The sequence below is a fragment of the Amblyomma mixtum genome, chromosome 6 (assembly GCF_055824585.1).
Source record: "Amblyomma mixtum isolate Tamu chromosome 6, ASM5582458v1, whole genome shotgun sequence".
Classification (NCBI taxonomy): Eukaryota; Metazoa; Arthropoda; class Arachnida; order Ixodida; family Ixodidae; genus Amblyomma; species Amblyomma mixtum.
The window spans coordinates 61,435,098-61,450,469 of NC_143017.1; positions in this window are offsets into that span (position 1 = coordinate 61,435,098).

The following is a 15,372-nucleotide window of genomic DNA, read 5'->3' on the forward strand; positions in this document are numbered from 1 at the left end:
TGCCAATTCTTTGCGGCCTTTGTGATCTTTTGGTCCTTTTCTTTCCTGTTTACTCGTATGTAGCCATTGACGCTTTTTTTTTCCTCTTGTGAGGTACTCATTTCACATTCATGTTACTTCTGTGAATGAGACGATGTATAGTGGGCCAACGCTGTTGTTGTGAGTGGGGATGCTGGAAGGAGCAGCTTTTTGTGGTTTGCTCTATCCTTGTATTTTGTACGAATGAAAATGAATTTGATTTAAATTTAATTTGATCAGACAATTCACAATCCTAAAATAGCGATGAAACGATGGTTAAGCACTTGTTGCTTGCATTTTAAATACTTCATGCCGCCGACAGCCATTTCCCTTTTGTCAGGAAGCCGCTGCGGTGGCTCAGTGGCTATGGCACTCGGTTGCTGACCCGAAAACGTGGGTTTGATCCCGGCCGCTGGGGTCTAATTTCAATGGAGGCAAGAGTCTAAAGGTCCGTGTACTGTGCGATGTCAGCGGACGTTAAAGAACCCCAGGTGGTCGATTCTTTCCTGAGCCCTTCACTATGGCGTCCCTCATAGCCTTAGTCGCTTTGGGACGTTAAACCACCATAAACAACAAACCCTTTTGTCAGGCTCGGTCTTTGACTCTGGCCGAAACACGCTACATAGCTACCAAAATGTATCACCTGCCACCGAGCTGCTTGTCATAACGTGTAGGCCCGATATTACGTCGTAACTCATCCGACGGCACAGTTGATGTAGCTGTCGGTGCATGCCCCTTTGAACGTTTGCCTGATTTTATTGCCACGCCATGCAGAAAGCACACGGGCACAATTTATTACGGCATGAACAGAACGAAAAAAATGGTTGGTCCTCACTTTTGTTTTGTTCACGAAGAATGTTGATGTCGAACACAACTGCACGAATTTATTCTTGCAGTACCTCTGAAGATATGCCCAGGAAGCGCTGAAAGAAGTAGCATTCTCTATTTTCTGAAGACTATAGCCGTGCTATATCTTACAAAGCCACACTGCAAATATGGAATGACGAAAAGAGACGACACTAGACGCGATCAGGAAGCGAAATTTATTTCTGAAGCTGCACACGGGATGTGCATTTTTGAGAGAACTTATCAGATAGTCAGCTGTAGTTTCATATTAAATAAACGTCATATGCGCAGCACCAAAATAAACTTCATTTGTTGATCACTATTCATGGGGCCGTCATCACGCTGTTCCTTTCCGCTATGTGCAACCAACTAGACCGTAGCAGTACCCTTGTACAGTGCTACAAATTACACGAAGAACAAGGCCTGTTGGAGTACAACTCGAGTACTCCAATACAGAAAATTTTATAAAATTACGCAAGAAAAAAAAAGAACAAGCAATATCTTGAAGGAGAGACGAGCGTGTGGGATTGCCTTGTCTCTTAACGAAGGCGCATGAAAAAGAGAAAAAAGATTCAATAGGGCCGATACCCTGAACCTTAGCTCACCATTTCTTCGGCAGACATTTGAGAACGTCTCTACCCGAAGAAGTAAAGGCGTGTTGTGAACCTGTCAGTGCATTTCGGCAGTTCGGATCTCATGACAAGAAAAGAAATATTCTTTCGAAAAACTTTCTCTTCTGTTCCTTGATTATCATTAGCTCTGTAACCCTCCTTCTTCATAAGCGTTCCCTCTCGCAATGTTTACCGCTCGTAAGCTCTGCCACACAGACGCCAGAAGCTGCCGCCGGTGCCCCGAGGAGGTGCCTTTAGGTGGTGTTCATCTGATCTTGGAGGCGTGCCTTTGTGGGAAGAAAGTTTTTGGGCCCAGAGGAGAGGCGATTTTGGAGAGAGGGGGAATAAATAGCCCAAAAAATTCTATTCAGTGTAGCATGAGAACACCCAGGCTTTTTGAGTAGAACAAGCGGAGCAATGCCTTCAGCCCCCCCAGCCCCAGTGATTGTTCAGGCAGTGGAACAGACGTGCAGATTTCTCCCAGTGGCCAATTATCCTGCTGCGTAGTATTTTGCTCACCGAACATCTGTGTGAACTAAGCTATAAGAGACGCAAAGGGCTAGATGGATAGCCTTCTCATGTTTGCAGGCGTGGGCAGAGCTTGGTTATTATTCGTTTAGCTGGACATAGCATGGTACCATCTGCCACAGACGAGTGAAGACGTATGTCTTGTCGCATGTGTCTGGAATTGGCGGGGCAAATCATCGGGAATTAATCGCGAGCAAGCAAACAATGATATCTTATAAAACCTGTCATCGTGATAATGAGACCAAATTAGCTTCTGTGTCATGAGCTAATCACGCGTGTAGACATTCGCATGACTAACATCTAAGGCAAAGGTGAAAGTAGCGCTCTAGAAGAGAGCAATCGCAGGGGTGAAATTCAGTCTGGTTACCGGAACTATGTCATAATTTCTAGGTCACAATTTATATAATACCTGCAGATGATGCTTAAGCAGTGTTTTTGAACTGAAAAGCTGAGCTAAGCAGTTTAAGATAACTCTGACAATTTCACAATTTTCTCAGAGCTGTCTTTGCGCACTAGTTCAAATATGACCGGTTTCATTTCGTTTGTATTCGGCGTCAAATAGCAGAGAACGCAAGTCAGAATCATGAGTTGTCCATGGTGGAATCAATAATGGGACGCGAAAAAGTATAAGGACAAAGCCACGATTCAAACCCTTCAATGTTTTCCGTTCTGCTTCATTGTTTGATCAGAGCATCCACGTTTATCGACACACCTTTCAAAGAGGCATGGTTCGAGACTTATCAGTAAATGTGACTGAAATGAGTTTTTCAACGTTTCCTCTGATGGTGCAGTAGTGACGCTCCTGATTACATCACCTCAGTTTCTTTAATACTCATATACTTATGTGTAACTGCTTGGTTTAAAAGAACTGTGAACTCATTCAAAACAAAAGTGAGTGTTAGCCTTTGAGATGAACCAGATTTGTTTCAGGCACAAAATAGTGCAGTTCACAGTTCATATCTAGGAACCCTGCAAAAAAGCTTCTTAAGTCTTCTTTGAGAAATATCTAAACTAAAATGCAAGACATCTGCGAGTGGTGACATTCTCTTGCAAATGTTCATCGTCCGAAAAGGCACCAATGGTCCCCAATGTCTGTGTAACCTGGGCACACAGGCTGGGCTCTTGCGGGCAGCATTCAAGAACTTACTATGGCTTTGCAAGCTTTATGTGAGTAATCTGTTTTTCGAAAATTCAGAAAGCTCACTTCTACTTCAGCGCCCCCTGTTGTGAACAAGGTGCGTTTGGATTCCCTAAAAGTTTTCTAAAAAGGCTAATTTGTAAAAAAAATTCAGTCACCGCCAGCAGATAATTGTGTTTGCAGCAATAGGGCTTCATTGGTTGGTTTATTTCTGTTAAGTTGCCTGTAACAAACACTAATACTTTGTTCTTTACTGCGCTTTTGACAAAGAAAAACTACTAATGTTCGCCTACATCAGCGCCGTAGTGTTGCGCAAACGCAAACGGAAACTTTTCTTTAGAAAACCGCAAAAAATATTTGCTGCTGTAGAACTACCAGTTTCTTCCCCAAGTTCCTGTGAAAACATTTCACAAACTTTAGCCGGATCACGCCTCTTTCGTTCCAAAAAATTTTTCTTGAATGAGACTCTTTTTTTTTGGTATTCCTGATAAACAACATTTCCCAGCGTGCCGCTTTTTATGCCAGTTAAGGTCGTTCGTATAAATGCGCCTAGCCACACAACGTGATATTATATTGAAAAGAAGGAGGCTATATGGCAATTTTTTTTTATTCGAGCTGTTTGTCATCAGGCATAATGAAAAAGGAAAGAAAGTTATAAAAAGGAGTGGAAACAAGCCTCGCTTAAAAAGCGGCAAAAGTTCGTGATATAGCGATTATCTAGAGTCCACTTGGTATAGTCGTCTGCAACGTCCCATCGCAGGCCAACCTTTCTTAGTAAACGTAGTCTCACGGAAGCTGTAGCCGGGCAAGTCCACAGCAAGTGTTTTTCATCACACTTGTCGGGCGCAGCACCACAATGGGGACACTTGTCTGTCACTTCGTAACGTTTGTCACGCCGCCGATGACGCACAGAAGGAGTCAGAGCCGCTCCTGCCCGAATACGGCGCACAGATACCTCCTCCTCCCGAGTGAGACTCCGGGGGAGAGGGTACGAACACGGAGGAATTAGAGCGCGTGTTCGCTGACGCAAAGACTGTTTCTCGGAAACATGGGACAGTAACGGATCTGAGGGAAGAGGGGAAGGTGGCGGGATATCGGATGTGTGAAGGTGTGTCATTGCATGCACATGAATATTATGCGGACCCTGGGCATGCCCGCGAATCCAGTGTATACGCACAGGACAGGGGTATTTTGTGCAAAGTTGGTGAATGAATTGTGTAACTTGGAATGTGCGCCGGACAGCCTTAAGCTGCTTAAGGGTGGCAAGGGAGTCGGTGTAAATGTGTGCAATATCGAAAGTAGGTACGAGTGGAAGGGAAGCAATGGCATTGTGTATCGCCTGAAGCTCCAAGGCCAGGGGGGAGCAAGTATCCGTGCTATATGTAGCGCGGGAGTTGAGATGAGGATGTGAGGGACTGTAAACTGCAGTAACTCCCTGCACTGCTGTGTGTGATGCATCGGTGTATATTATGCACCCTGAAGGAAGATGGGCGGCTGATATCGGCGTCAAAGCAGAGGGGCGATTGTCTGTGAGCTGACAGTATGACCATGGAGGAAGAGTCTGTAAACGATGAAGCTGAAGCGACATCTTGCGTGGTCTGTTTACCTCACGCTGGTCGATAAGTTCACTCAATGTATTAAGTTGAGCGTACTCTTGCAGAATGGGTATGGGTGTGATACGCGGAAGATAAGTTATGGCGCGCATAGCCTCCCGATTGATTGATTCAAGGGAGTCCCACTGTCGGCGGGTGAGGCGATGAAATTACGCTTGGTACACTATCCGCGGCTGAAGGATGGAGCGCACGAGCTGACGGGCAGTATCAAAACGCGCTCCGCCAGATCGCATAGCTATGCGTCGAATCAGACCGAGAGTAGCGTGAGCCGATCTACGGGTCGCGTTTAGCCACGGAGTCCCAGTCCCAGATGTATGAAGTAGAAGACCTAGAACACGCACACTTTCAACTTGAGGAATTGGAGAATTATCTACCGTGAAGGTAAAAGGTGCTGCTTTCCGTAAGCCACTTCTGTTGCCAATGCGAATGAAACAAGATTTATTACACGAGAGGGTCAGACCCAAAGGGGGTAGTCGTGATGTTAAGGCATCCAGCGCTTGCTGAAGCGCCGACTGTTGCACAGACGCATCTGGATTACAGGACCACAAGGTTATGTCGTCGGCGTACGCAAGGACGCGCACAGAAGGAATTTTCTCTAGGGCTCGGACAAGAGGTATAAAAGTTACATTAAATAATGTGGGGGCGAGGACGGAGCCCTGGGGTACACCGCGGTTGGAGGTAAAGTGACCAAAAGGCTTCCCATGGATACGTACACTGAAGGTTCTGTTTGTTAAACATGAGCGCTTTGAAAGGAGAAAGCGATGCGGGAGACCGAGATCTTGAAGGGTGCCAAGAATAGAAGAGTGTAGGACGTTGTCATATGCCTTTGTGATGTCAGTAGCGATCACCGTACGAACAAGATGACTATGGGGAGAATGGTTTAGTACGTCCGCAGCCAAAACAGCCAGACCGTCTTCTGTTCCAATGTGAGGGCGGAACCCAATTTGAGATTCTGGATAACAATCATTCGATTCCAGCCACCACGACAAGCGAGCTGCTAGAATGTGTTCATAAAGCTTGCAGATAGTAGGCGTACGTGAAATAGGGCGGAGGCCCGAAAGAGAAACCGGCGGCTGACCTGATTTGGGGATTGGGACAACGATGGAATGTTTCCACTCTGCAGGAATAACTCCAGAATGCCACACCTCATTGAATGTATCAAGGAGGGAATGTAGAGCAGGTCCTTCCAAGTTGCGAAACAACGAGTTAGGTACACCGTCATGCCCGGAAGCAGTGCTTGTTTTGAGGCGATCTATGGCGGCCAGCAATTCTGCCATGATAAAATCTGAAGTAACCTCATCGGGGGGCTCAGAAATCGATAATATGGGAGAAGGGGTAGGGAGGCAACCATGATGTGAGAAAAACTGACGGGCTGCTTGTTGTGCAAATGAAGTTTCATCCACATTCAGAGCCAAGCGAATGCTTTCGGTATAATCAGCTACTTGAGAAGTGCGTTCCATGGCGTGAAATACCTGCCAAAGATGTCTATTATCCTGTGTAGAGGAGAGGCGAGCACACCATGCAGCCCAGCGTTGTCTGCTAAGTCGCTTTGAGTAGCGCCGCGCACGTGCAGTAGCCCGATGAAGAGCTGGAAGAGCTGAAGGCTCGTCGGGATTACGAGAAGCATAATGATCCGCCCTGCGACGAAGAGACCAGAGATTAAGGAGATGCATGTCCGGGTTCGGATCATCCTCATTTACAGTAGTGGCGAATGTATGAGTCGACAAAACAGCTGAGAGGGTAGACAGAACAGTAGATGGGTTCAGCGTAGACAACCTATTATCTGCGCGTGAGGAATCCCATGATGTAAAGCGCACGCTGCGGCGTATTTTCCGGAGACGCGAAGTTGTGATGGAGATTAAAATAGGGCTGTGATCACTGCCCCAAGTGTCTGGTTCAACATTCCAACGAGGGTAGCCGGGCCCTAACCACCAAGACAAATCAGGCGAATACGGACCACCCCGAGGGCGCGTTAAGTTTGCGGTTGATTTAGTAGTTGAAATGAATGATCTAGAAAGGTGCCATGAATGTGAGCACCCCGGGAGGAATCCAAAGGGTAGCCCCACGATGTGTGAGCGCCGTTGAAATCTCCGCCAACTAAAATAGGGGTGCCCGAGTAGTTATTACGGAGAAAACGAATCCAACCTAGGATGGGAGACACTGTTCCCGGACGACCATAGAAAGATACAAGTATCAGTGGTGTATGTGCAGGTTTTACGAGAAGGCCAACGACCTCCTGGCGAGTGTTGCACCACCGTGAAAGATCGATCGGTGTATGGGGAACAGAACGATGAACATAAATTGCAGATTTACCGGGATGGAGGGAGGAAGCGATGCAGCGGCGATCAGGGATGGAAGGAGAATGGTACGCGCAGAAACCAGAGAGGCGAGGAAGGGAATTGTGCTCTTGAAGAAGGAAGGCCCAGGCCTTGAGTTTGCCGTCACGCAGGCGAATGTTCACTTCAGATGACTTATTGGCAAAGCCACGGCAGTTTCATTGCACCACCAGAGATGATGCACTAGCCATGGCGAGGCCGAAGAGCTTCAACGATCAGGGTGGTCAACTGCTGCATGAGTGCCATTATTTTCTCCACTGCCGGGGAGTGCACATTAGATGAGACCTCGGCGCCGTTATGTGGCTCAGTGCTGTTTGGAGAGGATTCGTGAGGAGGTAGCTCGTTCGCTATGTTTCTTCGAGATGGCTGTGAGCGTCGCTGTTCTCGACGCTTAGTGAGATCCTCTAAGTGGCGACGAGCCTCTGCGATGGCATTGTCGAGAGCGGTGTCTTCGTCTGTGGGGTCCGTGGCTTTACGTGTTGATGTGGGCTTCCTTCCTCGACGGTGAACAGCTTGTGCGTAGGAAAGTGGCTGAGCAGGCACGTTGATAGTCGGGGACTCAGGTGTAGGAAGTGCAGGGAAGTCGTCTTCAGCACACGCTAGAGCAGCGAAGCGATTGCTTGTGCTGATGCCAGTGCTCTCGGACGGCTTGTTCGACTTCTTTGCCTTCTTCTTTGGACAATTAGGAGAACGAATGTCGTGGCCTGGTAATTTGCACAGGGCACAAAGGCCTGCTGTCTGGTCCATATCGGCCACTGCTGCAGGATTGGGGCAGGTAGTCTGCATGTGCCCTTCTTTATGACAGTGGTAGCAAAAGATACGGCGTGGACGGAAGGGCTGCGGCTTGACAATGCCGCCGTAATAGGTCATGTAGTCTGGTAGATTGGACGGGCCTTGAAGGGTGAGGAGTTACGTGCCCCGGCGCCCCATAGGCCGGGCATGGAGTACTGTGTGTGTAGAACATCGGATATTTGTTCTCACTTCCTGGGGAGGGCTAGTGCTGTCGATGTGGTAGACGATGCATCGGAGGGTGTCAGACCCGGATGCATAATAGACTTGTACGGGGACATGTTTGCTTGAGTCCAGGGGGACCTGCGTCACACTGCACATTTTCTCAGCGGCCGCTAAGGTTGGTAGGTTCACTGTGATAGTGTTGTAAGGACGATGCACAACAAATCCACAATAGTTAGACGAGCCGAGAACGTGATCAATAGTGGCCTGAACATAACGGGGAGGGATGGCAGTAATGTAAAACCGCAGTGTAGGCCTGATGGTGACGCGGAACAGTTTTGGGGTCGGTAGAAGCGCACCTGAGGCGCTACTCACCTGTGCTTTCAGTTGAGGTGGCAGGGGCTCAGTCGGTTCAATCTGTACGGGTGGCCTTGGTAAGGAAGACGCAACTGGTTCTACAGGCGCAGTTCCTTGCGGTAGCTGACGAGGTGTCACGGGCTCAACCGGTACAGTTGACCCTGGAAGGGGAGACGAAACTGCAGCCACGGGAACAGTTCCTTGTGGCAATGCGAGAGACACGGGGGCGGTGGTGCAGTCCATGTCGCAAGTCGCAGAATCGGAAGACGCTCCAGCGGGCAAGTCTGTAGCCGCCGAGTCATGCACTGACGTGGAGGTAGCAGGCGGCCGCGTGGCCGCCACCAATGACGCCGAATCCATGCCACAGGCGCGCAGCGCGGCCTCGCTCAGCAGCGCCGAGCTAAGCCTAGCTTGCGCCTGGGGTTGTCGGTTATGTTTTCGTACTTGAGATGTCGCCCACCTTGCCGGAAATCTGTCCAGAGGGGTGTCCTTGACCTCCGGTGGTACAGAAGGCAGTTCGTAGCCTCCAGAAGATGTCCGTGAACAAGAGAAACGAGAATGAAACACGGAACTCAGAACAAACACGTCTCAGCTCGGGCTTCTTCTTCTTCCTGAAATTTCAGGAAAATATGGCAAATAAATAGCTTACATAATGCATGATCGGTGAACTGGTGCCAACAATTTCATTATATTTTAACGGAAATATAGATTCCGTCTGAAAAGAATAGCTGAAAAAATTCAGCACTAGCTGTGTTTGTCGGCAAATAATATGAGCACAGGCGCGATTCTTTGTTAAAACTATTATCGTAAAGCAACTATAACCAATTGCATATAATATCTCCGACGGGACTATTATAGAGCAAAACGATCGACGCTGAAGCGTTACAAGTTACCCGCGAACAAAACAACTGCGTAATACAGTGAGTAGTACGATGTGCAATACAATGAGGGGTTTGTTCCTTACAGGGCAAAGTTTCTGCATGATATGACACTGGGCCAAATCTGTTACAGAAAAAATTTTGTTCAAATACACAGCATTACAGTTCGCTTAGTTGTCCATTGCTTCCTTCTAAGTGCTTCACACAAAAAAAATTCATAGCAAACAATCACTTACCAGTTAACTGTGTGGTGTGTCCTGAACTGATGCGTGTCTCTGCGAACACTTCGTCATTGAGTTAAACCAATTCCAAGAAAAGTTCGGTTTTCCTTCAAAGCCTAAAAGAAACCATTCTATCCTGAACGGTTTGCTCTCTTTGAACTTCCTACAACTGAACACTAGTTTCATATAAATATTCAGAACTGTCTGCACGAAAACTTTTGCTTTGCATCCTGAACTTGATAGCTTGTGCTTTTGCGTGGGTCAGGTAGTTTGTGCCTTGTGTTTTATGAGCACGCCTTTTTATTTTAGCGTTTTAAGTTTAAACATTTTATCTTAAAAACTGTCATGGATACGTCGGTGGGATCTAAGGAGGTCGATTCCGCAGCAAAGCAGGGATTATGGACGTGATAGAGGTGAATTGTAAGACGACTAATTAACTAAAATTCGATAATAGAGTTTGTTATTGTTAATATCAGTTGGAAAGATAATATAGCAAATATTGATATCTGTAAACACTGCAAGATGCCCACTTTTAATTTTTTTTTTTGACCGTGTGGGTGAAATATACGTAGACCGTCGAAAATGCGCATTTGAAAGCTTGTTGAGCTGGCTTTCCCGGAATGCAAATTTACCAAATGGTGTCACTGACATTTGTGGAAGCAAATAGAGACGTGGTTTTTCTGTTTGTTGTCGCTGAAGTTGTTAACTTTATTTTGGCGCCGATACTACGCGCAGCAACACAAATTTAAAGAAATTAAACAAGGGAAACGCAGTTGAACGAGCCCAAAAATGCTTAATATTCATGTCCAGTGCTTCGAATCATATTGCCGATAAATAACATCTAGAAACTGTGCTCACCTTAGTTATTGCAATACCTGCTGTCGCACCTAGTGCATTTATTTCTTTTGCAGCCTCTCATACTTTAAAGCCTGAAATAAAGATATCAGTACATTGATAAAAAGAAGTTCTACTATGCACGCTGCCTTCGATTGCATCTTCTTAGACTGTATTATTCAGGATGCATTTCCTATTCCTTGTCTGTGCATTTTTATTGGCAATAACAAAGGTCATGTTTCACGTGCGTCTTTTAAACTGTATAGGACCATTAATTTTCACGTATTTCGATTCTCGGACCGGTCTCTTAGAAAGGGGTCCTTTCCTGCAGGGGCCGCTGCTATTCATTCTTGCGTATTTTGCATCAGCTTTACCACTCACGACACAAGCGGCTAAGCATTGAGTGTCGCATTGCAGAAAGCAGCGATATATATCTTGCTTAAAGAAAATGTCGCACTGCTGTCATTTCAACCGCAACCATTTTTTTTAAATTTCTTTGAAACGTCCCCTGCAGAATGCCTAAGCCGGAGCGAAAACATCCTTACCTTAATACACTAAATCAAGAAGCAAGGTCTTGTAGAAGGCCATGAAAAATTCAAGGGAAGAGCGCTGAGCCGTATATTACTCGCGACATTTTTCGTTCGGAAAAGCGTCGAGATCACTGAGTACTGCGCAGCGTTGGTGGACATTGTAAGACAAGCAGGACTTTAAAATATGGCTTCTGCAATGTAATGTTTCTTTCTTACGCTCCTAAGAATGCATTAACTTCAAATAGCTTAGGGCTTGGGCAGCGGTTCGTATCAAACACAAGGCACGGAAAAGATCGGCTGGGAAAGTACTCATTATTATCCAAAGGTAACTCTATGGGGTTTTCATATAGGAGACAACTTTAAAAAGCTGACCACTGGTTTCATAAGGAAACTTAGCGACACTAAATTTGATAGACGTCTGCAGCTAAACAATCTCAAAAATTTCAAGTCTGCATTCAGTGAATGTTTAGAGCATTTAGCTATAGTCAATCTCAAAGCGACAGCTGTATGAGGAACGTTCGGCGAAACCGTGTCGTCTGAGTCCTCGGCTCTGATCCCTCTTCGTCCTTCCGACCCTTTCCTATTTAGCTGTAAATTTAACTTCGCTCGCACTTACATCGCCTTCCTTCCTTCCTTCCTTCCTTCCTTCCTTCCTTCCTTCCTTCCTTCCTTCCTTCCTTCCTTCCTTCCTTCCTTCCTTCCTTCCTTCCTTCCTTCCTTCCTTCCTTCCTTCCTTCCTTCCTTCCTTCCTTCCTTCCTTCCTTCCTTCCTTCCTTCCTTCCTTCCAGACGTCCTATATTCTTTCATTCCTTCCTTTCCGTCTTTCTCCCCTCCTTCCTCTCTTCTTTTCTTCCTTTCTTTCTTCATCTCTTTCTTTTTTCACTTCTTACTTTCTCTCTTTCTCCCTTCCTTCGTTGCTTTATTTGAATTGAATTGAATTGAATTTATTTTTCCAGAACAACTGGAAGGATTTCCAGGCAAAAAGCTGCTTTCGCAGCTTGACTGGGCCCGGAAAACCGTTACATACAGTGGCTTAGACTTTTAAGGTGATTGAAATAAACATAAACAAGATACAACAAAAGGAGAACAAAAGTACACACTATTTGAATACAAAAAATAAAATACACTTACAATGAACTATACATACATTAAAGCAGAGTACACACATCAAGTTGTATAAAATGATCAAAAATTTTACAACATAGTGCATCTAGAGAATCAGAAATACATAATGAGTGCAAGAAAACAAAAACATCACATATCAACAAAATACCGTCGCAATTTTTAAGAATCTGAAATCTGTGGTATGTTTATATTTGTTAAGTACATGCGTACATCTTTTTCTCTCTTTATTTCCGTCTCTCTTTCTTGCTTTATTTCTTTCTTTGCCCCTTTCTCTCTTCGTTGCTTTCTCTCTCTCTATTTCTCTTTCGCATTTCTTTCGCATATCTATTTCGTTCTTTCACTTTTCCTCCTTTGCTTCCTTTCTTCTTTTTTTCTTGTTCATCTCGTTCTATATATCTTCCTTTGTTTTCCTTTTCTTTTCCTTCTTTATTTTCTTTTCTGGTTTAATTTCCCTTTTTGCTTTTCATTGTTTTGCGCCTTCCTTTGGTTCTTTCTTTCTTGGTACCCTACCTGCTTCCTTTCTTTAGTTCTTTCTGTCTCTCTTTCATTCTAAACTTCTTTTTTCTCTTCTTTCCACCGCGACCAATAAAGAAAGCAGAGTATTTAGCCGGCCTTTAATGTTCCTGACATGTTACTCTTCTATTCTGGTTATGACCTTTTATTCGTCTAAGCCACCAATGCGTTTTCTATAAAGGATACGGATGAACTTGCGCTAAATATTTTGCGTCTAAAATGGAATAGCTAGCAGAGACGCTGTTGCAAGCTAGTGGTGCAGCAACTAGGCGTGGTCTCTCGAGAGCACTTTTCAAAGTGCGCAGACACTAAAATCAAAGAAATTTTCGGGTTATTCTAGAAATAACGCCGACAAGTCTGAATGCTCGTGAGCCAGTGAAAGACATACACCCGCAGACCGAGTTTTCAGTAAAAATTACTAGCGATATCTGGTATTGGTTTTGCGAAAACAATCAGACTGGATGTTTTGCTTCTAAATTGTATAGTGGAGAATAACGTAGTCGAGGGTTCGACGGAATCCCGTCTGGCGAGGAGGGAACATAGCAGTAGAAAATGGGAACACTTGCCAAAAAGAAGAAAAAGGAAGGAAAAACAAATTTGTTTTTCCTTTTTCTTCTTTTTGGCGAGTGTTCCCATTTTCTACTGCTATAGTGGAGAATTTGCGCCATTCCTAGAGCCATAATTCTCTTTATCAAGGGCCTTTTTTTCAGTCTTTCAATACCTTTTGTTCGTTGGGGAAACCGTAACCCAAGGGCCGATTAACTGTGCTGCTTGGCAAAGGTTCCACTGTAGGAGTGAAGGGCGGCTACTTGTTGAGAAGTCAGAACATAGGCAATTACACGTATTTATCAACGAATAAGTTAAAAACCATAAATTAAAAAGTTTTAGCACCATTGTTTGGTTAACACGCTAATTGTGGTAACTGTGCCACAAATGCAGCTGGGAAAGCGCGCAGTATTAGCAAGGGCAACGTGCTCGCGTATGAATGGTATGAATGCACCGATTACCACCCCGTCTTACCTTACTGACTCTAACAAACCACCCCTTTTTAAAACTCTGCACAACACGCTGACATTTCCTAAAAGCGTCACTCTGCCTAAAACTCTGCGGTATAATCGGATTTGTGGGGAACTATCAATATTTCCGAGTGTTACTTTCGTTGCTCACGTAATTAAGGAAAGCACAGGTATCGTCTGCTTGTGGGCGCCGACTCATGCATCGCCTAATCCTTTCGTTTTGCGTTCTCGTTTGAGCTAGGATAGAGAAATTGCGTACAGCTCGGTTAGCGTCTCTTTAAGACCATCTCAATCATGCTCAGTCTCCAGTGACTTAAGGTGCGCCTTATAGGCGCTAGCATAAAATAAAACCCATCGTTCTGTAACTTGAACGCAGGTTCGTATAAAATTATGCAAACAAAAACCCAAATTTTGAGATTAGCGCCTCCGTCTTTAAGGCAACGGTGTGCAATGCCAAATACAGAAAAAAGGTACATTAATCAGTTTTTACATGATCGCAAGACTAGGTTTTGTGAGGATCATAGACCAGCGGAGAAATCCACAAAAAGCTGAATTTGAGCGCCTCTCTGCTTCGCCTTGATAGATGTTTGGCCGCGGCGGTTGGATTAAAACCGCAAACATGCGCTCAGCCCAGGATCTAAGTCACCACAGAGCTGGGCAACATGTGAAAAATTCTGCTCCGGTTGTATCTGTTTTTAAGAAACTTCCTCATGGCTCAATCAATCAATCAATCAATTCCTAAGGAATTGATACTGTTCGCACATGTGATTACTGTTTTCTGGTGTATAAATGTGATGCTTCAGGAGAATAACATTTGTTGGAAGTTAGCGCTCGTGGTGTTCGTCTCTCGTCTCTTGTGTCCTCGTCTTTTGTTGCGCTACAGTGTATTGGTTCCAGTTCAAGTCTGGGCAAATTTTTTTTATTATGGGGTGCTATAGCTAAGTTGGGAGTGAATGTATATTGGCAATGCTGGCAGCGCTGGCATTAAAAACAGTGAACATATCGGCAGCGACGCAGTCGTCGCACAGTATATTTGTCTAATATTGGATGGAAACTGAGCGTGGATCGTGTCTGGATATACTTGGGTGCAAGCAGCAGCAGATGCTGCGGCGCAGCAAGGTTTGTAGTGCAACACAGCTGGCTTACTTCCCGTAAGCGGTGAAAACATTAATACTCGAAGAGAGCGCACGATGAGTGGCTGAAGGCACTGCGTCTGGCACTTTACAGGGCGAATCTTCGTTTGATTAGAAGCTACTAAGTCATGATAATGCGGAGCGCTTTCTCCATGCAATTCAACCACAATGCTGCGAGGTTCACCCTTTCAAAGGTGCTCATTTTTTGACATCATAAACAAATGCCAAATTTGGAGCCGGCGGTTGCACGAGAAGCCCTGCTGACGCTTACTAAACGACAAGAAAGGTAGTTCGTTTATTAAAAGATAAACAGTGCAAGCTGAGCAGATATTAAGGATTGGCTTTTGAAGTTTAGTCGGGAAATTCAAGAGACCGTCTTCGGTATTAGAAAGCACACAGAGCACATTACGAAGCCGTCTCATTTAAGGACTGTGATACAGTTAAATAAAATGGAGAGAGCAATCGGTGAGGGTCTCCGCACGGTCAAAGTGGCGTCGCCACTGGCAGCCCACTTTAAGGAGTTTTTGATCGCAGCGCCAATGGCCCTATAAAATTGGAGTGCCATTTTTACAACGTTTAAGAGAGGCGACGCATTTTTTCCCCCTAAATTAGCCTCGGCTCACTGGTGACGTCACCAAAAACTTATGTATTTCGCTTTTTCTTTAACCGGGAAATAAGGAACGGAGTGGAACGGGCAAAACAGTAGTTACCATTGGAGCTCTTC